This window comes from Hyalella azteca, unplaced genomic scaffold (genome assembly GCF_000764305.2).
Source record: "Hyalella azteca isolate HAZT.00-mixed unplaced genomic scaffold, Hazt_2.0.2 contig6532, whole genome shotgun sequence".
Classification (NCBI taxonomy): domain Eukaryota; kingdom Metazoa; phylum Arthropoda; class Malacostraca; order Amphipoda; family Hyalellidae; genus Hyalella; species Hyalella azteca.
This window is the reverse complement of record NW_025936691.1, coordinates 719,017-746,482: the sequence shown is the minus strand read 5'-3', so window position 1 is coordinate 746,482 and position 27,466 is coordinate 719,017. Positions and strand designations below refer to the sequence as shown.

The 27,466-nt window shown below is 38.6% G+C and overlaps 1 protein-coding gene across 1 annotated transcript in view; it reads left to right on the top strand.

Moving 5' to 3' along the window:
* The window catches only part of LOC108666863, a 109,945-nt gene that overhangs the window by 19,154 nt on the left and 63,325 nt on the right, over positions 1 to 27,466 (top strand). The window contains exon 2 of the mRNA XM_047880891.1: positions 10,548 to 10,593. The gene's annotated coding sequence lies outside the window, so the exon portion shown is untranslated. The remainder of the gene's footprint in view (positions 1 to 10,547; positions 10,594 to 27,466) is intronic.

Sequence of the window (27,466 nt, the reverse complement as noted above, 5' to 3'; positions counted from 1 at the left end):
GGTGCTCTTTTTTGCCTTGCTCTCTTCAGTACCAGTACTCTTCTTTACTCTTCACTCTGCAGTAGTTCTCTTTTTTTCACCGCCCTCTCCCCCACTTCCCTGTCACCGCTCACTCTCTAATACTCCTATACTCCTCTTTTATCACTTCTCATTAGCGCTTACACGTACTCTCTTTTTTCACACCCCTCCCCCTCACTCCCCTCTTTTCACACCACTCCCCCTCCCTTACTCCCCTCTTTTCACACCACTCCCCTCCCTCACTCCCCTCTTTTCACACCACTCCCCCTCCCTTACTACCCTCTTTTCACACCACTCCCTCTTCCTCACTCCCCTCTTTTCACACCACTCCCTCTCCCTCACCCCCCTCTTTTCACCCCTCTCCCTCTTCCCTCACCCCTCTCCCGCACTCCCCCCTCATGTCAGATGTAAACAAACATGGCGTCGTGTAAGTGCCGTCCTGTAGCCTCATCAACAGCACGAGCCTCCCAAACAAATCCTCTTCTGTTTGTTGTATCCTCCAGCCACGCGCTGCTCTACATTTATTATTTTCTTTTGAATTTATCTTCAATATTTATGACTTCGCTGAAGAACAGACTTTAATTGAAATCAACGACTACGAATAATCATGCTAACCTGCCGTACATTCGAGAATACTGGCACTGAAAGTTAATATGTGTAGGCGTATGTTATATTTAACGTTGTAAGTAATTATTTATGTGGACTTGCAATAATGATTGTTCGTATAGTCCAAATAATGACACTTTTTTGCGGACTGATACGCCTTGCGGACTGATACGCCTTGCGAACTGATACGCCTTGCGAACTGATACGCCTTGCGGACTGATACGCACACTGATACGCCATGCGGACTGATACGCACACTGATACGCCTTGCGGACTGATACGCACACTGATACGCATTGCGGACTGCATGATACGCACACTGATACGTCTTCTTGCCGGGGCGAAATGGCTAGGATGACCCACATATGAACAAAACGGCATCAACTTGTCTCTTCATTTGTGTACAGTCCTCATCAATAACCGAGTTAAAAATCGAATTTGGTGTTAAAAATTTATTACTTTTTTGTGTTTAGGTGTTTTGGACGTCGCAGCCCCAGGCGGCGCTACACTTATGAATAAAAATTAAATAAAACTTTGTCCAAACAGCGATGCACTATTGCCCTGGGGCCATACTTACAAAACTCGCTAAGTGAACGTAAGTACTTACGCTCTATTTTCTTGTCTATGATTGGTGGATTTTGCTTGAAAGGCCGTCAATGATTGGCTGATGAACTTACGGTCTCTTAACTTTTTTGAAGTATGGCCTCTGATGTTACTCATCTTGACCCAGTTTGACCCAGAAAAGGAAAGCATTGGTGCTACTCGCCGCAAGGGTGTCATTATTTGGACAATATCAGCCGTCAATTTTTCTCGGTGTACTGGCTTAAAAGGAGAACTTGGGGAGAATACAAAGATTGGCGTGACTTATTATTTACTTATAAAGCGAATTAATTGGATCCATGATGATGATTTAGTTGCATTATTTGGCCTAACGTGTAGAGTCGCCAATCTCCTAATGCTTTAGTCCGCAGCATAGCGTGCTGACCAGGGCCTTTATTGTTGTTGTTGCTGTTGTTGTTGTTGCTGCTGTTATTGTTGCTGCTGGTCTTTACTGTCATTGTTGCTGCTGCTTTTCAGTATTATTGTTGCTGCTGCTTTTCAGTGTTATTGTTGCTGCTGGTCTTTACTGTCATTGTTGCTGCTGCTTTACACTGTTATTGTTGCTGCTGGTCTTTACTGTCATTGTTGCTGCTGCTTTACACTGTTATTGTTGCTGCTGGTCTTTACTGTAATTGATGCTGCTGCTTTACACAGTTATTGTTGCTGCTGGTCTTAACTGTTATTGTTGCTGCTGTTCCTTCACTGCGAAACACAAGTTTTCTTGTCGTTGCTGCTCGCGATGAATTCCGATAAACAGGCTTGTTAATGTATTGTGTCTATTAATTGAACTTAGTGGTGAATGTTGAGTAAATATATATCGCCTACATTATTTTGCGTCCATTCATCGTTAAGATGAATATTAATGTATGAATATTTCTCGTGAAGCCGTTATGAGGCTTCAGGGAGTCATTTACATGGACTCTTAAATTTAGGAAGATAAGCAGCGCGACGTGAGAGTTCTTTACTCGTGCTTTAGGTTAATTTTTGCACTTAAGAAAAGAAGTTAATGTAGTTTTCTATCCACCGTACATCATCTAATTTCACCTAGATAATTTAATGTCACTCAAGTCGCCACAACACTTAAGCTGCCAAAACTCAAAGGAAACGATCTATTGTAAAACCAAATTGAACCTCTACTTGCTAGCGCAATCCAAGCAGCTTCGCAGTTATCTCGTGATGATCGATTCCAACAAATGGTAGTTATGACCAGTTTTGTATAGTTTGTATTGTATAGTTTGTTTGTATAGTTTCTATTGACGCGCGGCGAGTTTAGTGCAGGATGTGATGAGTGGCAATTCATGTGTCATTGACCGCTAATTCTTTATCGATGTCGCAAAATTGCATGAAATTATAATTTTTTTCATGCATCGAATGTCAGTCATGTGATACATGTGAATGGATGCGTATGGAACATATGGTATGGTGTAGATGCGTATATATGGTATTGATGAGTATGGTATAGATGCGTATGGTATAGATGTGCATGGTATAGATGCGTATGGTATAGATGCGTATGGTATAGATGCGTATGGTATAGATGAGTATGGTATAGCTGCGTATGGTATAGATGCGTATGGTAGATGTGCATGGTATAGATGCGTATGGTATAGATGCGTACCAAATAGATGTTCATTATACATGTATATATGCGCGTGAAATAGATGCGTATAGAACAGATGCGTATGGACCGGCCTCTCTCAAACTCCGCTTTTGAGGAATTTAATTTCGACGGCAAAGCGCCAAATTGCATCGCCATTTGTCGCCCACGAGGCCTGTATGTCTTGTACGGATATGGACCTTCCGTCCTGACAGAACCTTTACTTGGTTGAGATATAAGAACTTATAATCAGAACTATGTGGTTACGGACATAAGCTCCGTGACAGAACTTTACTCGGTTGAGATATAAGAACTTATAATCAGAACTATGTGGTTACGGGCATAAACTTCGTGGCAGAACCTTTACTCGGTTGAGATATAAGAACTTATAATCAGAACTTTGTGGTTACGGGCATAAGCTTCGTGGCAGAACCTTTACTCGGTTGAGATATAAGAACTTATAATCAGAACTTTGTGGTTACGGGCATAAGCTTCGTGGCAGAACCTTTACTCGGTTGAGATATAAGAACTTNAAAGTGAACATGTTGCATTGTTTTTTGTTGCATTGAGATTTAATTTCTTTTGATAGTATTTTTGAATACTATGCGTCTCTATACATAATTTAAATCACTTTTCCTGTTAAGTTTGTGTACTTACATACATTAAAATACGATTTTTCAAGTGTACGAATATTTATTTCCCCCCACTGTAGATCTTTTTTGACGCAAAGCATCAGCCAAATACTGTAAATAGCTGACCATGGAAAGTATTTTTAGAATATTTACAGATAATTTGAGATACATACGAGTATAAAAGAATGATATTAAAGATCATTACGGATGGTTTGGTTATTTCAAAGGTTGGGCCACCAATGATTACACATTATCTTTCTACCTATTCGCGCTCTATAGAATTGTTCATGCTCTAGAATGGTTCATATTCTAGAAAATGGCTGCTGCCGGAGCCTCTCAATACGGCAGCTAATTAAGTCATTACGACCTCATTAAAGATGTATTGCCTGCTCTGAAGTTGCGACTGCGAACGCCTCTCCTCGCAAGCGTTCTTCGCTGGGTCTTCACTTTCTTTTCACTTGCTGACACTTAATTGTTCTTTGTCATATTTTTTTCATTTATCATCTGGATGTATGATTTTTATCACTTTATTTTCTTCATGAGCCGTGATTCTGACCTGTTTTCTACGATTTTCTTCTTGCTTTTCAATTGTGAACATTCTTTTTTTATTTTCATTGCTGATGTTCCCAGCTTTATTCATTTTGAAATAAATGTGCCCGTATTTACTACGTATTCCGTGAATGAAAGAGTTTATAGTTTATATCATTGATTTGAATTCACGCAAAATTTGTAGAATCGTCGGGGCATTTCCATGAATAGTTCACTATTAATTAAGTAATTAATTAATTCATTAATTGAATAATTTTGTGCTTAATAAGCATTAAAATTTCCGGATGTCGTCGGATCTCGCCTGAGTTCAACGGCACGAAGCTTGCGCTTTGAAGCTGAACTATTAAAAGAGCGGCGCTTATGACGTCACTCTTGTGCTGGAATATGCTCGAAGTATAGCGCTCAATGATATCTCAATACTGTCCTTAATGATACGCTAGTTAAGAACTGAATCATACGTTTATACGGTCCTGAATGACACAGCTAAATGCCTTGAATGATACTCTCGAGCTGAATGATGCGTTCGAGCTGTCATTTAGAGATTATCAATTATTTGGATTTAAGATTTAAATATCTTTTGGAGGCGAGAAAGAATATTTTTGCAATGATTTTTTTAATCATGTTTGAAAAAATATGTTCTTCTTATTCCGAACTGAAATTTGTATATTTTGTAGTGTTCTGTAGTCGACAAATCGATTACTTCCTACCGAAATGGCAGTTGAAATAATTGGGGGTTTAAAAATCTCATAAAATGTACGCTTGTAAGTTTAATGACTCTTTAATGTATTATTCTTAACAGTTAAATATTACCATTAAAGATAATATACATTTGCATGTGTTGTGGCTGTTTGGTATATTAACGTTGCAGAACGCCTCTGTGTGCAGAAAAACGCTACAGGCGTTCAACAGTGCGACAATACTACGGTTCAGAGAGCGAATCTGCTCTTTAATAATAGCGCCTAAGTTTATTTAGCTCTCTAATGGTCAGTTTCTCTCTATAGCAAATGCACTGGCGCCAGTAGTGCATATAAACGTTTCAGAAAGCGATATTCTGTTCTCTAATAGTAGCGCTCATTTTATATTTAGCTCTCTAATGGGCAGTATAGCAATTACACTGGCGCCAGTGGTGCATATAAAAAGATATGCGTTCCCAGTGGAGGTTTCTTTGCTTCATTTTGCAGCGCCTGCTATGCGGGAGATGGTTTTGTTACAGTGCCTTGTGCGACGACGTTATTCCTGGCATCGTGTTTGCTAATGTCAGAATTTTTTCATGAAATAAAGATATTAGGGCTACACTATATCAAAATTTTCTTATGTACACGTAGCGGCTCAAGTGCACGTAGCGGCCCAAGTACACGTAGCGGCACAAGTATACGTAGCGGCCCAAGTGCACGTAGCGGCCCAAGTACACGTAGCGGCACAAGTATACGTAGCGACCCAAGTGCACATAGCGGCCTAAGTACACGTAGCGGTCCAAGCGCACATAGTGGCCCAAGTGCACGTAGCGGCCCAAGTACACGTAACGGCCAAAGTACACGTAGCGGCCCAAGTATACACGTAGCGGCCACTTCCTCATCTGTGATTGGATCATCTTAACAAGCCGTCAGTGATTGGATAACGGAGTTGAACACGTTAATAGTTTTAATGGTACGACCCCTGTTCCCAAATAAAAATTGAGAGTGGAGCACCTATGTTTTTATGGTGGCTATCGGCGGACGCCATAGGTGGAGCTTATATGATTTATACAGTGAATTAAGGGTGGCGTGCACCACCTATCCCACACCTATAAGCTGCCAATGGCCACCACACCCGTAAAGCCCTTCGTACATCAATAACTACCCATTGGCACCAGTGGCGCATCAATGAGCCACCAGTGGCCACCTTTAAAATGAATTCAATAAAAAAATTTTCCTTTAGTTTCAAATCCGATGCTTCTACATTTACTGATATTGCTTCACCCAATCGCCATTCTAAGTGCTACGTATGCAAATCTACCATGGCAGTACAAGTAACAATGTCAGACATGTAGCAGGAACATATAATCAGAGTACCATACACATACCTCGTGAGAAATCGACTTGGAAGAAGTCCCTGCCTGCAGGATTCGAACTCCGGTCTCCCACGCGCGAAGCAGAGCCTCTACCGTTGCGCCATCGGAGAGGCCATGGCAGTCGAGTAATTTTAAAAGATTTAACTGAAGTATTGCAAATGTTAATTTCATCAAATGAGCGAAGTTAATGCTACCACCGTGATGATTAGATGGCTTCATCACCAATTTTATTTGAACATGCTACTACATTCGAGTAAACACCCGCTGAAAGAAACTTCATTTATCCGTAACGAACGATGGTTCAGCTCAGAGTAAAGGCTACGGGAAAATGCTTAATGAGTATCGAAGTTCATTCAGTCGTCCCGAAGTTCATAATGTCAACATTACACCAATTTTGACAGCGGCTTGATTCGATATATTTTCACCAAGAATATTCTGACGTGAAGTAAGGAATTGATATTACACGATTATTTGAAATATCAGACGTGAACTACCTGCACCACTTCTAGTCACAATTTTTCTATACCTTATTCTTTAGTCTAAAGAATTTTAGTCTTTAATCTAAAATCTAAAGAATTATCTGACTGTATATTAAATTTCACAATCGAAGTCAGGATGGATAACCGAATTTTTACTCGTATCCTCTGCGTGAAAAGGATACATTTGTGACAAGCAAATTACCCGGAAAGCACGTTTCAAGCAGGACTAGCTAGGTAAAGATTAGTTGGAAGCTCAACGTCAACCGGTATGAACGTGTGCTTACTCACACGTCGCTCTCTGCCCATGATGCCGAGACGCTGTGCTTTACAAGGAAGATGAGCCGCTGTTGACTACGTCAACGTGCCTTTTGAGTTTAGATAAATGGGGCAACTTGAGAATATTGTAAATATAATGGAACACACTTAATCGACCCATACAATTTATACTTAATAATAGACTAAGTAGTCTCAATTGATCGCAATATTTCCAACACAGCCAGTTGGTGCATACGCAAAATTTTTAATAAATTTACGCAACATTTCAGGTGAACATGAAAAATTGGATTCGCCGTCATGTATGGAAAAACTGTATTTGTTGCAATCAAATTTTTTCATTGTTCCTCGGACAATTATATCAGAAACAGTCTGATACATGCCCAGTGGCTCCACTTTGGCTCAATAATTTTGTGAACACCTTGCTTCTCTGTCAGCTTTATTGGTGCCTACCTAATTCACGCAAAATTTTCTTAACATAACTAATTCTTAAAAGCCAAGCATACAAGACGAAGTCATGGTTTCGTCTTGATCTCGAATGACCCGCAATCCAATAACACCTTTCTACGTTGGATAAATTACTGTGGCAAATACCTTCGTGCATTGCGTGTAGGCAAACGGTTTTCAGTGGCTTAAAAGAGATTTGCCTGCAATGTGCTATCGATTATTCAGACCTTACAAATCAGCGATGATTCATAGATGACTGCCACCTCTACTCGCCACCATCTCGATTTATTGATGTTTTATTGTCGATTTTTGGCAAATCTGGCCACTCACCGTTACGCCACCTATAAACTACTATCGCCACCTATAATCATCGGTGCACCACCCTTAATTTTTATTTGGGTTACTCAAGTGACCGTTAATAGGCTACTCTGCTATTAGGTGCACGTGAGCCGATGGCTGTGGTAGTAATTATTTACAATTGCAAGCGACGGTCGTAAATTTTGTATTTACCAGTGCACGCTATGGTGTTGTTGATTATCTGATGGATGAATGATGATGAATTTGTTCATCCATACGCGTGATCATGACGTACGTTCTCAGTCGTGTTGTTCTCAAATAAATTTGTGTGAGAAAAAAAGGAATTTATAATTTGGTTCCAGGTGATTTCTTCAATAATAATTTTCATTGAAATTCCACGATCCCGTGTGAGATTTTAGGAGCTACTCTACTCTAGGAGCTACTCGATCTATCCTACTCTAATCTAATATATCTTAGCAGCGCAGGTTAAGAAGCTTATCTGTCCTGGCAGTGCAGGTTAAGAAGCTTATNAAAGAGATAAGCTGTCCTAGCAGCGCAGGTTTTAAAGAGATAAGCTGTCCTAGCAGCGCAGGTTTTAAAGAGATAAGCTGTCCTAGCAGCGCAGGTTTTAAAGAGATAAGCTGTCCTAGCAGCGCAGGTTTTAAAGAGATAAGCTGTCCTAGCAGCGCAGGTTTTAAAGAGATAAGCTGTCCTAGCAGCGCAGGTTTTAAAGAGATAAGCTGTCCTAGCAGCGCAGGTTTTAAAGAGATAAGCTGTCCTAGCAGCGCAGGTTTTAAAGAGATAAGCTGTCCTAGCAGCGCAGGTTTTAAAGAGATAGCTGTCTTAGCAATGCAGGTCCTAGTTTTAATTCCTTGAATAAACTCCATCGACTAATTTATTGTAATCTGGATTCAATTTGACTAAATTCCTGTTGCACGTTTAACAATAAAAGTTATAGGTATTGTTTATATTTCTGACGAGCAGAAACTTGGATGACATTCGATAGCTTTCCGTCGTGCCGCCCCCATTGAGCCAGCCTGTTGTGTCATGATGGCGTATTGGCGCAGACTTTTCTTCAGTAATTTTTGGGTTTGTCTTCCTCCAGCCGCCGACGATTTAGCCGCAATGTTGATCGAAGCGTCTCGATATCGCCGGCTGATTGCTGGCTTTTGGCGCGTCTTGGGTTATGGTTCGGCCTTTGTGGTTCGTGGGAGGATTGTCTGATGGTTCGGATTTTGTGGTTCGTGGGAGGATTGTCTGATGGTTCGGATTTTGTGGTTCGTGGGAGGATTGTCTGATAGTTCGTCTTTTGTGGTTCGTGGGAGGATTGTCTGATGGTTCGGCTTTTGTGGTTCGTGTGTGGACAGTCTGATGGTTCGGCCTTTAATTGTGGTTTGCGGGAGGATTGTCTGATGGTTCGGCTTTTGTGGTTCGTGTGTGGACAGTCTGATGGTTCGGCCTTTGTGGTTCGCGGGAGGATTGTCTGACTGTTCGGTCTCAGTGGTTCGTGTGAGGACTGTCCAATGGTGTCGTTTGTGGTTCGTAGGAGACTGCTGGGTTTTACTTCATAATTTTGCAATCGCCCAGCTCATTTTTTCCGTGCGAAAGATTCCGTAATTTAATTGTCGTGGATATCTTGGTTAAATAAAAATCGAATAAATTTCCCGATTTTTCTCTACTTAGAAATTCATTGTGTGGCGATTGGGAACTAATCAAAGATCAGGACAGTTCTCTGGCTTGGCGACGCTTCTGATAAAACGTGGACGCAAGTCCTGAAACTCAGGGTCATTACAAGCCCCCAGACGAGGGCTGAAGTTTCGTCTGCTTTCTTCAGGGATATTACAAGTCCCAGACGAGGGCTGAAGTTTCGTCTGCTTTCTTCAGGGATATTACAAGTCCCAGACGAGGGCTGAAGTTTCGTCAGATTTCCACCGACAGCTTCACGCGTGGATTGGACGGTTCAATGAGCTCGGGCGTGTCGAGACTTGGTAGAATTATCGGTGGCCTCCTCACCACCGCCGAAATTTTCTATTGTGCTGTGACCCACAAGAGAGAATGATTATCCTCAGAGAAATGTGTATGTCTTCGTTCAAATAGCGACTCATACCCACAATTGTGGAACTCATAATCGGAATTTGGGGATGCAGAACATCGAAAAAATTCATCACCTTTGAGAAAAATTAATCACAATCACCTCGAGAATGTCTCCAGTTATATTACGTCATTAATTTGAGAGTAATATAATCGGAAACGTTTTGTGAAGGAAATTATTTTTGATATTCATATGTTTTCGGAACAATTTCTCCTTTATGAAGAACATTTTTGTGCAAAACATCACCCTCATGTGGTACTGTTGTTGTCCAAAAGATGACTAGACTAGCGCTTGCATTCCTACAAATTCTGCAATGCATATATGTGAACGTAATATATATTTCTACAATTGAACATAATATATATTTGAAATATATATTACGTTGAACGTACTATATATTTCTACTATTTATTGAACGTAATATATATTTCTGCTATTTATTGAACGTAATATAGATTTCTGCTATTTATTGAACGTAATATAGATTTCTGCTATTTATTGAACGTAATATAGATTTCTGCTATTTATTGAACGTAATATATATTTCTACTATTTAGTGAACGTAATGTAAATTCCTACTATTTAATAAACGTAATATAAATTCCTACTATTTAATGAACGTAATATATAATTTAGTGAACGTAATATGCCCAGTTTAGCCCAGCAAAATAGTTATCAGTGCTACGTCCGCTCTCTGCTTGTGCTATGGACAAGAAAGTGCGTCACTGTTTTGGTGACATAACCCATTAATTTGTCTGGGTGTACGTGTGTTGACTTTATTTGTGATGATGTTTGCTAATTTCCTGTGAGAGAAGATAGGTTTAAAGCATGATAAATTATTGTAATATGATAAATAACGGTTATTGTTAGTCACTAATATGTTCTACACTCATATTTTCTATCGCAGGTGTCATGGTGCGTGCTGGTTCACGGCTCCTATCTTATATACTCAGGTGGGTCAACATGATGCACTTGTTGCACTGTAGGTGAGTCTTGCTTCTGTATTTCCCCCCATGAAGAAGTTGATATAATTCTCAAGTGTAAGAAATGCAATTATCAATTCTAGAGTTCTATAATTATCTATTATAAGGAATACAACCATCTATTCTAGAATTCTGTAATTATCAATTATGAGGAATACAATTATCAATTCTAGGATTCTATAATTATCATTTATAAGGAATACAATTATCTATTCTAGAATTCTGTAATTATCAATTATGTTCTGTAAATTATCAATTATGAGGAATACAATTATCAATTATAGAATTCTATAACTATTAAGTATATGAAATACAATTATCAGTTCTAATTCTCAATGTGTAAAATGATTTTTAGATTAATAGGTTTCCTGTGCGGTGTTCAAATGATCCTAAGTTAACAAACGATCAAAATGAAGGCATGAAAACACCGTGGAGTTATGCTTGCAATATATAATTTTTCAGCCGTCGTGACGTCACGATCGCGTGCCAATATATCGTATTTTATAAACATAGAAGATATTATTAACTCGACTCTAATCTGACTGCCAGAATGCATGCTTGATGTGAGTCGTTAATACGAGGTGATGAATAGAACTATTCTGAAGGGTGATTAAACATTTGAATGGCTAATGATCATCAGGAGAAAAATATTGGAACATAATATTTTTTGTTCTCAAAACGATGCAGGTGTTTTGTAAAGTTTTGGGCGTTTCCTAATTCGGCTCCTTATCCCTGATTGTTGTTATTTTTCGAGCCCTGTTAAAAAAACTGCTCAAAACAAGCAAGATTTAATGCCATTTGAAATAATGTGTCAGCACTTAGGTATTGCATTTGAGTTTGTATTATACATTTATCTAGAGTGGAATCCTATAACTTTATTTCCAAGTAAAGAAAGTTTCTGTCTGTGTCAGGCGAATATTGCAAGTCGGCTGAGTTGTTAAAGAACTGCCCCCAGGGTGCCGGATTTTGGGGAATGTTTTACGTCGCTCTAGCAACGCTGGTTAGAATTCTGCATCACGAACTAACGCTGGTTTGAATTCTGCATCACGAACTAACGCTGGTTTGAATTCTGCATCACGAACTAACGCTGGTTTGAATTCTGCATCACGAACTAACGCTGGTTTGGATTCTGCATCACGAACTAACGCTGTTTTGAATTCTTCATAACATTCATGTTGATATTTTAAAGGTTGCGTTTACTCCTGGAATTTTTGGGGTCTGCCGTGTGTACGACAATTGTTCCTAATTGAAACTCAAATTTTTGCAAGGGCTTTGGCGTTGAAAGATCTTAATTGAATTATATTCTGCCTCTTGTCCAGAGGCGAGCTGGGAACTTTCGGCGTCTGGAAACTTGTGAAAAATCTGCTGCACGCGAGAACTTTTGCTTGATTCAGGCCTGGCGTTGCATGCAGGCGGCACATCACTGATGGATGGATTTTTGTTCATGTTATTGATTTTATTTCATTTTTGGATTTATGTAGCGCTTACTGCATGGTATATGGATAGTAATTTTACGCTAAAAAGATATTAGCCTTAAAATTTTTATATTAAAATTATTTATAGTGTTTGTAGGCCAAGCTAAATTTGGTGACGTATCGTGCTCTTGAACGGACATTTGGCGTGTCCAAATTATTATCTGAATCTTTATTTGAATTGCGAACTCCATGAAACTAGATACCATGTTTTTTATTTATATTCCAGACCTCCCGCCGATGTATAATATTATATATTCCCGTATATTTATTCTTGCGAAAGTGGCATATATATTTCATCCAAAGATGATTTAATTCCCTGGATTTGAGGCATTTTTTGTAAACACTTAGTCGCCTGGTGCTGTTGGAAGCAGGATGTGGCCTGAGCTTCATTAGCCGAAAATAAAAACAATAATAAAAAGCTTGTAATAAAGCCTCGCTGATTGTGTGGCTCAAGGAAAATCACCGATATTGTTCTTGGCGCACGCAGAATCGCTGTTTACGCCGTTCTTCCGATCCGACAGCCTTTCTTTTTATTGGGAAATAAATTCATGAACTTTTATCAACTTCAAACCATTAAAGCAAAACAAAAAGTTTATTTTCTAATTAAATTGATTTCACGAAAAATCTCTTGGTTTTCTAGGATTCTAAACATTCTGAACTACACCGTCATTATTTCCTTAACACACTTGCTTGTAAGGATGTCAGACTATTTTGTCTATTTTGTTTCCTCAGGCTTCCTCAAACTCTTAGGTTGAAGCTCCCACAGGAGGCTGAACATTCTCTTGCAAGTACCAGATTGTACGCCCCACATACTTATAAGTCACAAAACATTGACTAGTCCCATAAATTGAAAATTCGCGCTCTTTGAGAAGGCATAAACATTGAAAAGTCGCACACCCTGAAAAATCTATACATTAGAAAGTCCCACACATATAAAAGTCCTATGCATTGAAATGTCCCACATACTGAAAAGTCGCACATTTTGAAAAGACTATACATTGAAAACTCGCACGTAGTGAAAAGTCTATATATTGGGAAGTCCAACACGTATAAAATTCTATATATTGGAAAGTCCTACATACTGAAAAGTCCCACACATTGTGGGTCTTTTTGTGCTCTAAATACTCTCTTACGTCGTCGCTCATGGTTTGTGTTAATGAGACGCCCTCTCATTACCTCGCTCGATCTTATGCAATGTGCAATGAATTAATGCTAAATTCCTGTCGGTTATTCACGGGTATATTTTTGCATGGCAGTACCGGCTGAGCAGGTAATGTAGGACGCTACTTAAGCCTTAGTGTCGCCATAACACAAACATTTGGCCGCTTCAGGCCGAGTGCTTCCATACATTATGGACGGACACTTCCGTAGGCGCTCTATCTCGTCAAGCGAATGATGTAGAAACAGCGGTAATTAAACAAATAGACAACGTTTGATCAACGTTATTTTTAATGTCAGATACCTGGTAGGACGCAAGCTTTCAGCGCTGCACGGGAGCGTTCATTGGAGAAGGTGCAGCCTAATTAATATTAATAATAATAATATAATATAATATAATAATAATAAATATTAATAATAAATATAATAATAAATAATAATAAATATTGAGTGGCTTTGAGTGCGATGATGGCGACTCAATGATGGAGATACTGGCTTGAATATCCGTTATTTTGAAGGCATCCATATCAGCTCATTGTTTCTGCTGCCAAATTTCATCGGGACGCTTTTTAGTTGTAATTTTTTTAGTTACGAACAATGATGTGAAAGCATCAATGATAGTGAAATAAGGATACACATAAATAGAGAGAACTGAACACGACCGTCTTGAATCGCCCGAAAATGGATAGCCTTCCATAAGTAGGCGGATAACTCTTCGAACAATAATGTGCTTCGTGGTTCAGTGTTTGAAATATTTTTATATACATTATGTTACTTTTCTGGTTCTTATTTCCTATTTTGAATTTCATATAATAAATAGACACTAAATGAATGTGACTCTAAGTAAGAGCACTGATCGCCGTATCGTGCTGAGACAACAAAGTTAAGTTAAGCCAATTAAGTTCATTTCCCGAGCACCGCTCACAGTTTCATGGTGCTGCAAATATCGCATGAATATCCCTGACAAATGCTAAAGCAAATATCCCTGACGAATTAGTTTGCATTTGTTTGTCTTTGAACGCACAAAGTTCTTTATTTGGAGCACTACTTGTGATGCCATTTGAATTATACTTGCCAAAAGTACGCAGAAATTCGGAGCATTTCTCGAGTCAATGTCGTGAATAATAGCTCGCTGTCTGTTCTATTTATTCCACTCGTGTGTTGAAATATTACGAAAAATTGTAATTTTTAATTCTGTAAAGATCTAAGAATCACGTGATAACATGAGGTTTTTATTTATTGCATTTTATATTTTGAGCACGCAAATGTGACAGTTCGACAACTACGAATAATTTCGTTAATTGTATGCCAGTTTCCGACGCTTATATTTCTGACGACTCTAGAATGAAAAAAAACTGGAATTTAAACCAACGATAGCATAAATTAACGTTTGCACAAGCTACGAAGCCTTCGGAGTTTCCAACCGTATTTTGACTCTTGCTTCTTTTTTAAGTCGGTTGTTTGTTCTGCAGGCACCTCAAACATGATGTATTTTTGATGTTAATGCATAATGGGAGTATTCGGTCACGGTTGTCATTCTAATGATACCTCATTTCTTTACGAGGTCAGCTTCGGTGCGTGCACGCTTGTTCGACTGCCGCCTTAGTTCCTTTTTGGAAATACAACTTTTATTTTTCTTTGCTTCAACACCAGGATGAGTAATCATAGCAAAACGTTAGATTCTGTTCTTTCTCTTGCGATTAATTTAGCCGTTTTTTTGTTGTAAAAAAGTCTCTGTTCGCAATTATTTCGTAATTTTACAGCTTCAAAGCTTGCAAACATTTTCCGCTCTTTTTCTAGTAGCATATTGAACGCCTTCTAATTTGCCGTCGAATATTATTTGTTCAGAGTGAGTTGTGCTCATCAATAATCCAGGTTCCATCAAAAAACTTGTTTGTTTTTCTTTAGTGCAGTTTGCTCTGCATTAAAATTGCTCTTTCTGTATTTTTAGCTTGCAAAATTGTCCTGCTGCACGCACATGTAGCTTTTCATTTTGATTTTCCGTAGACTTTTTGCACTTAATTTTGTGCTCTTGATCATTTGTAATTATTTTAAATCTTGAAATCACATTTCTCCCAAGTCAAAGCACTGAGAAAACTTTGCATTTATCTTGCCTGGAATTGTGTAAGATGCACATATTTTTGCCCATATATATTCACTATACATTCACAGCCCTTAAAAACAACCCATGCCGACTTGTGTTGCAGAAAAAAGCCTCCCATTATAAATTTTAATATATATTACCCCCGTAACTTGCTCTATAGTCATTCAGGACCCATAACAATGATATGAGATAAAAAGAAATATCGCCAGATATTTCCTTCATGACAAATCCATTTTGAGCTTTTTGCAATTTTATCTAAATTAATGGGCGCTGCTTTAGCAATTTTTTCATCATTGAATTGGAATTAAACATTGCCGATTTTTTAACTTTATGTCAGCCCTACCTAAATTTTATGTATAACATTAATTTTAAATTTTGTGATAATTTAACAATAATATTTTAACACAAAGTTAAAATTAATGTTAATTCAGCATATGTTTTTATTATTGATTTTACATAATTTAGCTTTCAGTTCAGAATAAGCTTGGCCTAGCTAGTAATACAAGCATGGTAATTTTTGAGCATTAACAAAAGTAGAAGCCTTAAAGTTTAGTACAAATTTCGAAGTGCTGAGCCAATTTCTATCTTCTAAGCCCATTTCAAAGGTTATGAGCAAAAAATTAGAATTTTATTTAGAGGGTTGCACTATATAAGCGATGCCTATAGGCTCGTAATTCAGTAAGCATAATTTACAGAGCTCCCATGCTTATTACTTACAAATCTTCATATAGGAGATAATCTATTGAGGTTTGTGATTTTGTATAAGTAGGACTCCAATCCTCCTTAGGAAATCCTATGGAATATCGGATGGCTGGGATGGTGGCCGCTATTGGTCCGTGGTGGCTCGTCGTATGCATGCTAATCAGCAGGGCCCTCGCATTGTCTGCGGACAATGTTCCCCTTCACATCTCATTGCGAACGAGAATTCCTGTCCCCTTTTGTTCAAGGGTTTTTTCCTACGTGCCTTTTTGTTACGTTCTTGTTTTCTGCAGAAGAAAGTGCCCTTCCTATGGTATTATATTTCTTAAAAATTATAGCAAAAATTTCCTTGCTTTACGTTCAAAGGAAAAGGTGATGACATACTATACAGGTCTCGTATGATAATTATCTCTCCTACTAAAGTTTACGTCAAGATAGGGTTTCTTTCGTCCTTCATACTAATTTAATCAGGGTCCATTCTAGTTTCAAGTTGCCTTTGTTTTTATTGAAACATATATTTCTATGATATTTTGATAACACGGGCTCATTTCGATTCAGGAACGTTACGTGATTGCTGAATCGTTTGCTCCTGTGCAGGGAGTTTGTTCAAAAATATTTTGTTCATCTCGGTTAATTACCATAGGCATTGCATAAGAAACTAAAATGTTTAAAAGATACGTATAAGTTATATATAATTTATGTCTGTTTTTAGCTCAGCACATTAAAAATATATGGTTTAATGTGATGTACGACGAAGCCGAAAGCTTTGTAACTATGTAAAATCTAAATTCGCTATTATATTTAATTTAAGAAAGTGCAGATGATGATTGCTTGACCGTTGTGCGTTAAATCTGACGAGTGACGAACGACGTCACGATAGCTAAATTTTAGGTCTTGAAGACCAGATTCGGACGCAACCCTCCAGGCAGATGGCGTTGACACAACGTTGATTGAGACTTGATTTCGTCAAAACAACGATCAATCGACATTCTTTCATCGTCAGGTTCTTAGCGGAATGTCAACTGAGAGAGAATCTTGGAAATGAATAACATTTATTTTCCGACGGCCGTCCATCTTACGCGCATAATTTTATTATATTATGCATATAACTTCCGCCTTGACTTATACTATGAGGCTGCGACAATCTGATGCCGCGTACAACATTCGACATAATCGACATAATCGACATTCTTTCATCGTCAGGGTCCTAGTGAGATACTAACCTTGAGAGATTAGCAATGCATGAAATGAATAACATATATTTTCCACCGGTCGTCCATCTTACGCACATAACCTCCACCTTGACTTACAATGAAGCTGCAATAATCTGATGCCGCGTCCAACGCGGTCGGGTTTCGTTGGCGCATTAGCGGGGATGTTTGCACGCACCGTTGCGAAGCGTCTTTTCCATCGTACGTTTGCAGGCATCGTTACGACATGTCTTTTCCGTCGTAAACTGGCAGTGTTTACGGCGGCGCTCGCTGTCACGCCTAGCTCGGCAACGAGTTCGCTTTTTTCATGTCCATCGCCGAGATTCTCATAAGAATTCATCTATGATCGGGGAGTGCTTATCTTCGGCTGAAAATGTTTAAAAATTTGTATCATAATCAGATATACGGCTCATGTCGGGCTATAATTATGTTGAATGCGAAGAAGGTTTTGAGTTTAAATCATATTATTCGATTCAAACTATTGAATGGACGATTAATTGACCAGCCAAATAAGCATTTATTTACCTAACTGCGATGAATGCTTTAAAAGCCGTTGAATTTATAGGAACTTATTCTGACTCAAAAGCTTTCCTGGAATATCATAATTACCAAAATGTCACTTTCCTGTATTATTTGTTTCAGGGAGAACACGACTGAATATATCTTAAGCACTCCTGAAGCTGAATAATTGCAAGCCTAATTATTCAGTATACAATGATGTATTCATTGCGTGATAGTGAATGGTGTATTCCATACGCGGTGCTGAAATTCATTTGAGCGTACTACCATCCTACATTTGATTACTTTCTAATTGGGCGTACTTGAAATATGCAGATTACAGCAACTGCAGCTAATCATACTTGTTGATGAACTACCGCATTTTGTTTAAATTAATGTATTCGGATTATTTTAAACTGTTGAGATTGGGAAAGCGAGTAATACGGCACCTGTTATGCTCGATTGAGGTTGAACTATCAATATAGATTTAAAATCCTCGGATCGCGTGGCTCAAGGCGTGTGCGCTGCTGAGGTTTAAATCAATTCGAGCGCTTCCGACCTTACGGCGCCTCGAGCGCTTCCGACCTTACGGCGCCTCGAGCGCTTCCGACCTTACGGCGCCTCGAGCGCTTCCGACCTTATGGCGCCTCGAGTGCTTACAACCTTTCGGCGCCTCGAGCATCCATGTGGGAGAGCATCCATGTATTGCTGCTTTAAAACTCCGCCTACGTATCGAAGAAATAAGGAATAAGATACATCGAAAAAGAGAGTATGAAGTGGGTACTTTGGGATCAGGACAGAATTGAAGTGATATGTAAAAGATTTAAGAGTAAAACGTAACATGAAGAATGTTGAGAATAAGAGTCAGGCAGTGGGATTTTTAACTGAAGAGAATGCAAAAGAGGTGATAGCGGCAGTGTGGTTTGGATTAGTGGAGAGCTGGAAATAAAAGAATGGCAGTACGAGGGGGCGCAGACTAAAGTTATTGTGGTGAGTACATTAAAAAAAACGAATATCAGTGGTGTTGGAATAAATGAAAAAATTGTGCTTATGGTAGGAAGAAGATCAATCGAGAAAAATTTTATAGAGAGAAGGAATTATTTGCGGACAATGAAAATCATCAAAATAACTGGTATTTTCGTTAAAATTTCATCTTCATTGATTTTGGCGTTGCTTTTTTCAGAAAATAGAGCATTTGTCTCACAATTCACATTCCTCGGCAATAATCCTTCTTGGCAGATCACGCAAATAACTTTTTTTTAAGAAAACTAGTGAAAATAATTGTAATACCATAAACGAATGTTAAATAACGATGAAATAATTTTTACTCTATCAATGCCGGTTCAGGAAACATTTAATATTCTTAAAAATAGATTATAATTAGTTACAAAAGAGCGTTAGCCCAGGCTAGCAACACGCGAGCAACTTCTAATAACTTTCATAATGAGCAATCAGCTTCCATCAGGTGCAAGTTTGAGCGGTCTCTAATATTCCAGAAATGAAGCGAGGACGGGAACAATAAAAAATCTGATCTGTACCATTCATCACAAAATCGAAATAAACTTTCGTCGCTGATGCACTACCATGAAGTTACGGTGATGGAATTATACCGGTAGTGGAGGTATACCGGTAGTGGCAGGTATCAACATGACACATCACAGTTTGTGTCAACATGACACACATCACAGTTTGTGTCAACATGACACATTGCAGTTTGTGCCAACATGACACACATTGCAGTTTGTGCCAACATGACACACATCATAGTTTGAGTCAACATGGCACACATCATAGTTTGTGCCAACATGACAATCATCACAGTTTGTGCCAACATGACACACATCACAGTTTGTGCCAACATGACACACATCACAGTTTGTGCCAACATGACACACATCACAGTTTGTGTCAACATGACACACATCATAGTTTGTGTCAACATGATATATTAACCGTTGTGATATCTGTATATATATCGTAAGTTTTCTTACAAGCTTTTAATAAGTTAAATCGTTGATAATTTAGTTTCGTATCGATTGCAAATAATCTAAAACTGTAATGAATAATAATGAAAGAGCTTATCCTTCTTGTCGCTGTAATTTCTGCTCATACTGCAGCGATTATGAAAGTTACTGATAATCCCGATATTTCTCATTATGTTAATTTCACAGGTTTAATCATGCTCGTTCTCTACACAATTTCTTTCCAAGTACAGTTTTATGCCGGAAAAATTCCGGTCATCTAGGATGATGTTTGTTGAGGAATATGGTTCTGTTAAATAGTTATTTTGGGATGCATGGCGAATCAATAAGATTTACATATAATATTGATAAAAGATATTGGTATTTATTGATTGATAGATAATAAGATTATATTGATTCAAATAGAGTTATTTTAAGGATGTGACGATATCATCATAAGTAATCAATATCATGGAAGCTAAGTAAGTACCTATTACTGAACAGTAAAGGACTCGTAGGAACAAATGTTGTCTCGACGATGTTTTTATACAACCAAATGTTGTTTAAGTAAATTGACTATGTATTTTCAATTTTGATTTTAAGATTTTTAACACGCAAAATAGCTAAAACGCTCATTATTTTAGCTGATCAGGATACGGTGCCCTACATTAGTATAGACATTATTGTTTTATCCGCAATTTATTTCAACTGGAAGTCATATCGATTTCATGAAGCACTAAAGTTTTAGTATTCCGTGAGTCTTACTTGCTCAGTGTGGGAGAATCTGTTATCTTATACCAATAATCCAGCATGGAAGTAACTGACGTGAATAAAGAGAAAACAATAACATAAATGCAGACGTATAATATGCAGTCACAAACGTTTCTTGCTGCATTATACTGAGTTGGTAGATGTTTGACACATCATTATTGGCCTGCCGTCATAAGTGAATTGCGTGCAACTATATACATAACTCTTATACAAATTGAGTTTACTTTCTTCTCCACCCTCTTCTTTCGGCCCACATTAAGTCTATTTCCTACAAACCATGCAGACAAAACCATCATCCATCATAAACTTTTTCTCACGTTTTAAAATTTAAAATGTCTCCCAAACTGGATTTTTGTTGGATAAACTGACAATTGTATTTTCTAATCCAGTGAGAGGTTGAAGCTGATCTGCTGGCGAGCGATTCTGACGGTACTATAATGTAAATATTAATATGGTTCCGGTGAGAGGTTGAAGAGGTGAGAGGTTCAAAAATTAGTCCTCTAAAAAATTATTCTTCTAAAAATCTAGTCCTCTAAAAAAATTAGTCCTCTCACCAATCCAGTGAGAGGTTGAAGCTGATCTGCTGGCGAGAGATTCTGACGCCGTCGCTTTGCACTCAGGGAAAGGTAAAAGACGTATTGTCCAAAATTTGACACTTTTTTACGTATAATCGATGCGCCCTTTCATTTAGCCCAACTGGGTCAGGATGACTCACTCAAAGGCCAACTCTGCATCGCTTTTTTTAATTTTAATTAATTTCTGTAGTGTACAGGATCTGCACTTGACACTTGAACAGCACATAACGCGAGCTGGCGCTTGCGGGGCGATTGCATTGGTACGATAGCATTCGTTCGATTGTGTCGGGACGATTGCCTCGGGAGGATTGCGTCGGGAGGATTGCATTGGTACGATAGCATTCATTCGATCGTATCGTGACGATTGCCTCGGGAGGATTGCGTCGGAACAATTGCATTGGTACGATAGCATTCATTCGATCGTATCGGGAGGATTGCCTCGGGAGGATTGCATCGGGAGGATTGCATTGGTACGATAGCATTCATTCGATCGTATCGTGACGATTGCCTCGGGAGGATTGCATCGGGAGGATTGCATCGGGAGGATTGCATCGGTACGATAGCATTCGTTCGATCGTATCGTGACGTTTGCCTCGGGAGGATTGCGTCGGAACAATTGCATTGGTACGATAGCATTCATTCTATTGTGTCGGGGCGATTGCCGCGGGAGGATTGCTTCGGTACGGTTGTGTCGGGACAATCGCGTTCGTTCGATCGCGTAAGCATGACCGCGTCGGCACGCTTGTGCTCGTCCATTGTGTGCCTAAAACCAAGCCATTGTCGAGCTCGTGCCGCGCTGGGGCATCTTCTTGTTCAAGTGTCAGGCCGAGTCTTGTAGGCATGGCAGTTCCGTTACGTCGTACGCTCTGACAAATAATTGATACTTTTGCCGAATAAAGAATACATTAATGTATTCTTTGCCTTTTGGTGTGCTCACCCTGACCCAGTTTGAAACTTCAAGAATGATGCACTTAGGAAAACGATTGGGTCATATTGTCAAAATATAGTAAGACACTTTCTTATCCACGAACCGAGCAGAGGGCGGACGTGCATAAATATTTTTGCCGCGACAAACTGGGCAGGATGACCCACACAGGGGCAAAAATTGTATAGATAATTTGACAAAGTCTCGCACGTTTCTCTGAGTATAAGATTGCTGAGTAAGTTAAAAATATGTAATGACAGAGTTTTTATACTATAGTGAAGTTATCATGTTAAATTTAAAACAATATTGCTTGCTGAATAATATTTCCAGCAATTCTGTTTGCCGCTTCTGACGCTTAGCATTAGTTTTACCATGAAATTGCAAACTATTATAAACCATCTTATTTTATTGGCCGCGAAAAATTGTAGTACCGTATGCCCAATTAAAAAAAAATAATATAATATCCTGTATACTTAATGACGAAAGGTATAAAGAAGTAAATAGTATCACTAGTTCATATCGCAATATCAAGTCCCGAGTCCATTGTTCGTGTTCTTGTTGTTCGTTAATATCGTTCGTATTGTTCGTTGCAATGATTTTTGTTGTTCGTTACAATGGTAAAGATAGAGTATATCCAGTGCTGCTGTGTTCTTCCCACCCTTCTCCTACCAAACGTTACACTTTTGCTACTTCACTCCCACTTCAGTCTTGCCTACAAATGACATATGCGTGATATTGTTACTGCTTTTCTAGCCTGTGTTCCAATATAAGCCGCTCTGAAGGGTTTTCTCATGTGCGCTTTATCTATTCTACATTCGTCATGTTCTCTAGTACGCGTAAGTTACTGGGGCGTTGCGGTTAGCATGGCCGTCATTGTATGATGAAAGCCAGTACTAGTAAAACAAACCGAGCTTTACCTCGGTTTACCAGGTATAGCACCAGACGTGTGAACGTGTACTGCTGTATAGCAACAGAAGTTTAGCACAAATTGCCACACAAGTTTAATCCCGTGTCACTGTACCGCGCTGCTGAGGTCGCTGTTTAATCGAGAAGCTTGGAGTGCCAGAGAGCGCATAGCCAGTGGGACTGAATTATTTTAATTTGTTTTTTAACACGTTGACTCCGATTGCTTCATCTTGTAATATTATTTCATGTTTTGTACTGTTTTAAAGAGGGTTGCCAGACGGTCGTTTTTTCCGGACAAATTCCGTGATTTAGTTTGTCTCAATTGCGTTGGCCGGCTAAAATTTATTATTGGGGTACTTCCTAATTAAATTTTTAAATACTGCAAAAAGAAAATAAATGAAGTTTCTATAGCAAAACCTACAAATAAACTACCATATATTGAGTTATCGGCCGTTTTTTGGTCTTTTTTTTCTCGGATTTGGCCGATTTAGGCAACCTTAATTATGGACCACTACGGGCTGTAGAAATACATTTTGTGGTACGCATATGTACCACTTCGGAGTCAACCTGTTAAATTAATAATTATTAACCCAATTTACTTTGAAGCTATGTTTCCTAAATTTATTCTTACATTTGCTCGGCGTGCCAAAAAAAAAACATTTGATGTTTTTCCTCGTAAGTCTAAATAAGGTTTTATTTTTTCAGCCAAAAGAATAATGTGGACAAGAGTAGCCCTGGAAATGATTTATATGGCAGTCCCGTTAAGGGGACCGACCTAGCTAAAATTTTCAATTTTGACGTTTTTCGGTTTTTGTGCTCATCTGAAAGCTGGAATTCTGCTCTTTCCAATGGTACCACTGCCATCGCTGTACGCCAATATTTACGTTAATGACGTCTCTTTAAAGGGAAGCGGGTGAGAGAGTTCTTTAAGAAATTAGATTTTTTTTTACATTTTACGTATGTATGTGAAGTTTCATGACAATCGGATAATAACTGTAGAAGTTTTCCGTATGCTAGGTCGGTCCCCATAATACAGTTAATATAATTTCAATATTTAAAATAATAATAATGTTTAAATAATATAAATTAATAATATTATCAATAGTATTTAATGCTGCACCTGAAATATCAGTTAATATGAACAAACCTCCTATAGAAAAATATCTAAGCAGAATATTTGTGCTTGGCGTGATTCCAGCACTCGGAAAACTGTGAAAATTTGTCCAACAAACGATGCACTTTTAAACTCGTGTTGGCCATCATGATACAGTTTTATCCAGCAAAAGAACATATCAGTGCTACGTTCGCTCTCTGCTCGTGTTGTGGGTTATAAGGAAATGTGTATCACTATTTGGAAAATATGTCCCGTTTATTTATTTGAGTGCCAAGTCTTCGTATGCATGCATCTCGAAGAGCCGAGTCTCAGTGGCGGTTTTCTTGAATGTCAGTGGGACATTTGGAGCTCAGCGGTACAGCGAAATGTCAAGTTTAGTCCAGAGCGCGGGTAGCTTATTTCCTCGGCACAAAACTGGGACGATACGCGCGACATGACGAGTGATTTTAATGGTACCTATATTATAATGGTGCCTATATTATAATGGTGCCTATATTATAATGGTAGCTCTATTGTATGGTGCCTGTATTATAATGGTACCTATATTATAGTGGTGACTATATTATAATGGTGCCTATATTATAATGATAGCTCTATTGTATGGTGCCTGTATTATAATGGTACCTATATTATAGTGGTGACTATATTATAATGGTGCCTATATTATAATGGTAGCTCTATTGTAATGGTGCCTGTATTATAATTGGTGGCTATATTTTAATGGTGCCTATATTATAATTGTGCCTTTATTATTATGGTAACTATATTATAATGGTACTTGCAGTATATAATATTAAATTGTTACTTATATTATAATGGTACCTACATGCTAATTGTAGCTTCATTTTAATGGTACATTTTTCTAATGATCTTCATAATATTCTAATGGTACCTGCATTCTAATGGGACATTTCTTCTAATATTACCTTTCTCTGAAAAGAGAAAGCAGGTAATGGTGAATAATATTTATTTTATATCGCCGAAAATATATGTATACGTCAGAGGAATCATATATATTACTTGCTTTTCAGTTTATCACTGCAAACAGATTTCTTTACTAAAATTTTAATAGTTCCTGCTTCAAATGGGGAAAATTTATTTAATCATAATATTTTTTGCAAATGTAATAACTTTAAAATAATATATAATTATTACATATAATAATGTATTTAAACTATATATATATAATCAAAGTACAATAATATATAATGAATATAAATAATATTTTATAATGACAAATAATAACTCATCTGCCTTAATTCGGACCCTCCATATTGCCATTAAAACTCGCCGAGTGAGGGAACATACGATGCTTACACACAGAAAAATAAGCCGGTCCTGTTGTTCGAACAGCAACACACGTTTTTACCCACAACACGACCAAAAAACAGACGTAGCACTGATACGCTCATTAGACGAATAAAACTGCGTCAGGATGACCCACACAGAGCACAAATCAATAATTGTATCGCAATTATTGATATCAATCAATAATTGTATCGCACGGAAGTGGAATAATTGTATCGCAATAAGTTCCACTTATTTCTGTGAGTGTACACGCCCGGCAGGTCACGCGACGACGCTGCAATATTTTGTAGCCATTGCCTTGCCTGCGCTGTAATGCATACGAGATACTGGGCTGACCTTTAGGGCTGTGCTGCAAGACTTTAGGGCTGTGCTGCAAGCCTTTAGGGCTGTGCTGCAAGCCTGTAGGGCTGTGCTGCAAGCCTGTAGGGCTGTGCTGCAAGCCTGTAGGGCTGTGCTGCAAGCCTGTAGGGCTGTGCTGCAAGCCTTTAGGGCTGTGCTGCTGCAAGCCTTTAGGGCTGTGCTGCTGCAAGCCATTTGGGCTGTGTTGCAAGCCTTTAGATTTGTGCTGCGTTCCTTTAGGGTTGTGCTACTGCAAGCCCTTTGGGCTGTGCTAATGCAAGCCCTTTGGGCTGTGCTGATGCAAGCCATACACTGTCTGCTGCAGCGTCATATACACGATCAGCAGCATCCCCAAAACGATCTGAAGCAGCGTCCCATATACAACCAGCAGCAGCATCTTGTATACTCTCAGCGTTCGGCTGTACGTTTGTTATAAAATCTGATCTACTGGTGAAATGAAGAGCTCTTTTTGTCCCGCTTTAGTATAACGTTATCGTCTTGTCCTACTGCATCTGTCAATGTTTAAATTAACCTAGGCTCTTGAAACGAAACGCTAACGTGTGACAAACAGTTGAGCTGGTTCGCAGGCTCAGCCTTATCAAGTTTATTAATATTCAATGTAAGTGAAGATTTTTTTTTTCTTTCTTGTTTCCATTTTTATCGTACCCGAATAGCCGTGTGTGCATATGCGTTCGTCTGATCTACTGTACACTCAGAAAATTAAGGGGTCATTTTGTCGAAATAGTGACCCACTATCTGCTACTTGCACTGATATACCCCTTTGAGGGGTCTAACTGGGGACAGCATAACCCATACAAGGACAATGAGGGCATCGCTATTTGGACAAAGTGGCACTTATTTCTCCAAGTGTAGGCATCGTATTCAATTATAGATTTAGTTCAGCAGCCGACGCTCTGCTAGGTTGTCTGCACAAGTTAAGTGAGTGAAAGCTTTTATCTCACGACCAGACACGCGAACTCTGGACGTTATCTTTGGTTATATCGTACGGTGACACGCTAACTTGTTTGATGCATGCCAGCCTCACTAGCACCTTGAAGTTGGATGGAATGAGAACAAGTGAGAAGAAGAAAAACGAAACTGCGAGTTGAAGACAAATGAAGAGAAAGAAATGAAGGAAGTGATGATTACTTTCGTTATTAGTACGCACAAAAATTAGCAATTAGTGTGGCCGTTGTCACGGCACAAGTGTGGCTGTTGTCATCCGAAGCAACGCGTGCGTCATTCAAAATCAATTTGTCGATGAAGCATTTTGGTGTTGCCGCGCGCACGCCAGAGCGTGACATGAGCAGCGTGTTGCCATGTTGTGAAAATATTATCATTATTATTAAATATTTATTATCATGGAAATATTAACATGAACTAAAAGGCATTATCATGAACTAATAACAGCGATCAAGTCACTCAATTCCTCGCTAGCCACATTTTCCTGAAGGTATTTGCTTTTTACATGATTTGCAGTGCCTTGAAATTATCAATATAGATCGCTACTTAAACATTCAATTTAACATCGCCCCCAAAAGAGAAATTGAATATTGTTTCTGGACCTGGCGTATTTCAATTTGCGAATTGAACTTCCAACATTGTCACAGTATAGAGAGCTTTGTTCACAAGGAATTTAAAAGCAAAGAAAACGCCAAGAAAATTCACCATATCGATATTGAAAACGTTTCGGAGTCCAGCTCCATCATCAGTTCGACTAAACTAAAAATGAATAAAATCACTTTAAAAGTCAAAATTCAAAGACAGACATAAAACCTAAACAAGACCTAACATTATAT